The following is a 3,820-nucleotide window of genomic DNA, read 5'->3' as shown; positions in this document are numbered from 1 at the left end:
AACCTCCATGTGAGCTTCTTCAGTCCTGTTCCCAAGCAATACCTCACACAGAACTGGTGTCCTGGAGTGGAAAGCCTGGCTCTGTTGGGCATCACGGAGAGATGTGCAGGCAAGCAGTGTCCTGCCCGAGCTGCTTACAAGGGAAGGGACCCTATACCAACAGGGCTTCCTATTTGGGTGGTAAAAGGGCTGCTCTAAAGAGCTCCTGATCCCACATGTAGACATTACCATGGCCAGAAGACTGCAACTGGGCTGCGGATCAAACCAACCCTTCCTTTCAAAGAGGCCCCAAGAAATCTCGCACCCAGCCCAGATGTAAGGCACGGTCACAGCCTTCCTCTGCGCTGTGACCCGGGGGCACGGCCCCACATGGATCTGGAGCTACACGGCGGTCTCCGGTAAATGTTGAGGGCTGGCAGGGTCCTGCTGGTATGACTTGTTAGGGAATTTCTTTGTGAAACTCCTGGCCACAACAGCATCCTGTGGCAATGACTTCCACGGGCTGATTACATGTTGCCTAAAAGGTATTTCCTTTCAGAGCTGAGAACTATCTGGCTTGCCCTCATACTTGCGGCATCGGGCTGGGAAATCAAGACATTTTATCCTACAAAGCTATGCTGTTGCATTTTAACACAAAGCTCTGTGCCCATCCTTTAGCTGCAGCGTGGCTCTGCCAGGAAAAGTTGAGCGTTGCTCTTATTGAACCTACAAAAGGATGCAGGGAAGAGGAGAGAGTAGCTCCTCTTGGAGCAATGCACTTGCTGGGGCTGTGAAGCTGTGCTGACTGCTACTCCCCCATCCCTTCAGAGTAAGGCTACATCTGCTCGAGCTCTGATAATTAAATCCATGTAAAAATCAATCTGCCTTTGCCAATACCAACCCTTAATGCAAGCAAAGCTATTTAGACGTCGATGACATTCTGAATTCAATCAAACCAGTGGAAGCTACATCGAAATCCGTTTAAGGTTAAATTTTATTTACACTGTACCAGCGAAACTAGATCAATTTTAAAATCAAATTTAACCCTAGTAGAGAAATTTTCTTCGTAGAGACTAGGTTTGCTCTGTGAGGAACTTTGCCACTGGAGACACCACACGGCCTTTTGAGGTTAACTGTTCTCAATCACTATAACGATGTGGTTGGTATTAAAAAAAAAATCAGTGCAGGATATGCCAGTATCAATTTTCTGGGACCCAGACAGTATTTTCAGGAGCGAGTTGGTTGGCTTTTGTGATTTTCTGAGGTGAAGAAAGAGGAAGCAATGCTTAATTATCCGCCAATCTGATGGTGACTGGTGCTGATAGCCTGAAGCAGAGCAATAGGGTTCGGTGAAAAGAGGCTGGCAGCCATAAAGGTCCTTCTGTGGGAATGTGGAGGGGTTTGTGTGGAGGAAGGGGTTAATCCTCTAAGAAAGATAATTTGCATTGCTGCACACTTTATTCTTTTGTTTTTGGTCGGGTGAGCGGAGCTCTGGTGCTGACTTCTTTGGGGCATTATTGGCTCTGCTTCTTTGACAGAACAAAAGTGCCTTTGTCGTCCATAAAGACCATTGCAATTCCATCCACATACCCAAAGCCTGAGAAGGGGGAGGTGGCAGAGCTGCCTGTTCTCCGTCCCCCACAAATTACATCAATAAGATTACTGAAATCATTTGCATTATCACTCAAGTCTTATTACGGGAAGTGCTCTTCAGCATTTACATTTTACAGCTATACATGAGATGGAGCCTACACTGCTTGTCAAGGTCTGTCAAGTGAGACCCTAAATAGAAGTAATTTGGGATGAAGGTTGCTGGTAGAGGCTTTTCCACCTGATCATCTACTCTCTTGGGGATGATTTAAGGAATCTCCCTGCACCGTGTTGTTACCAGATCAGAGACACCAGAAGCTGAAGCTGTGTTGGAAAGAAAGAATGGTTTAAAGACAAAGGTCCCAGTTCATCCTACTTAATGGAAAAGAATTAGGAACCTGCTCATATTGGACCCCTAGCTTAGTCCATGTTGAAGGATAGACATATCCCTTCCCCTTATAAAATACAATGTAAATGAACTCTAAATTCTTTATTTGGAAGGCACTTGCCTCTCCTCGGTAACTAGTAAAAGAGTTTAAACAACTTGGCTCTAAACTTAGCAATAGCCATTGGAGCCCTCAAATCATGTAGTGCAAATCTAGACACAAACATCTAGATGCCTTCTCAAAGCTTTATATTTATCCGGATGTTACAGGAGCAGCTCATGCATCTGTGTATGCAGATATCTATATTTATGTGAATAGCTAACAGAAAATTGTTGGAGAATGACAAGTGAAATGTATACCAGCAACACTGAGTTTTGTGCTTGTGTGTCTGGATGACGAAGGATTCATTGCAGGGTTTGGGCCCTGAAGAGCAAAATCAAACAGCTGATAATTTTATTTTGCCTTCCTCATGACAATTAAAAATGGAAAAAGGAGTATACAAATGCAATAAAGAAACATAATCTGAAATTCAAGCAGATAAAAGTCATAGAAAAAGAATATTAAAAACCCCAAGAAAATGAATAAATATTCATGAAAATGTTCAAAAGCTCAGATTCTTTCATCAGTCACCACAGGAGGGAAATATTCATTTGAAATAATAATAAAAAACCTTAAAAGGGCTTTAAAAAAAGGGGGAGGGAACAGCACAACCTCTGTTCCCACAGGCTCCTGCAGTCAATGCACGGCCTCCTGAGCTGTGGCCAAGGGTTTCCCCTGCAGCTCATCCTTCCCTGGAGATTTAAAATGTTTATGTTTAAAATGTCCGTACCTGCCTCCCACCTAACAAAATACCCCTTCCATCTGAATTTTCCCTTGTGTTCTCATCACTCTGGCATAGGAAAATAAAAAAGGAGTGCTAATCTATCCTACAGTTTCCCAAACAGGGACTCCGGGCAGTGGTTTGTGAGTGGATTTGACAGATGTACGAGCAGATGGTGAGGGACACTCCCTGAGAGCAGCCGATTCCCAGGCCGACATATCCAAAAAAATATCTTTCCACGGATAATGTGATTTTCAGAGGGAAGAAATCCAGGAGGGAAGAAACCCAGTGCTCACGTCTCACACCCGAAAGTTACTGGCTACCTTCTTGAGCGTGCAGCCTTCGTCCTAGGGATGGTGCAGAAGGACTTGCTGTCAGAAAAGGGCTGGCCGGTGACACCGTGCCACACAAAACACAAATCTGCAGCTGCATCTCCAGTGAGCCTCCCCGTGGTCGTGTGGTTACAGCCAGCAGCAGCGTCAGGACCATCTCATGTTGGTGTTGGGCGGGACGTATCAGCTCCGTTCCACGTCTGCCAGAACGCGCTGTGCAAAATGAAATATCCCATTAAGTATCCATTTAATGCATGTATTTCTGCACAGCCCACGCACTGAAATACATCACGCAGGAGCTGGGCCGCTGTCTTGTTCAATGTCTGGTGAACCTCCAGATCGAACACGACAGGGTGAAATGGAGCCGGCGGGCCCGTTTCAAGGCTGGTGACTTGACATGCAAAGGTGCTTCTCTGATTTAATGGAGTGGGAGACAAGAAAAGTGGGGTTTTGCTCTGTATCCTACTTTGCAGGTGTGTTTTTAGCAGCATGGGTTCCTCAGCTGCCCGTTTCATAGTTGACTAGTTTGGGCAACAGGATCTGTGTCTGATCCCCTCAACCCCTTGCTGGGGGCTCTCATCACCTTTTCTACCTCATGGGCTTACCTTTTATACATTTAATTATGCTGTGGTGGGATGGGACCCTTCTTATCTTTGTTTTGTACGTCTACTGGCACAGCGGAGCCCCGTTTCATAGCATCCCCACCCCACCAC

Source organism: Aythya marila, assembly GCF_965140915.1.
Source record: "Aythya marila genome assembly, chromosome: 2".
In the NCBI taxonomy this organism is placed as follows: Eukaryota; Metazoa; Chordata; class Aves; order Anseriformes; family Anatidae; genus Aythya; species Aythya marila.
The sequence above is the reverse complement of the archived record's forward strand: the minus strand, read 5'-3'. Positions refer to the sequence as shown.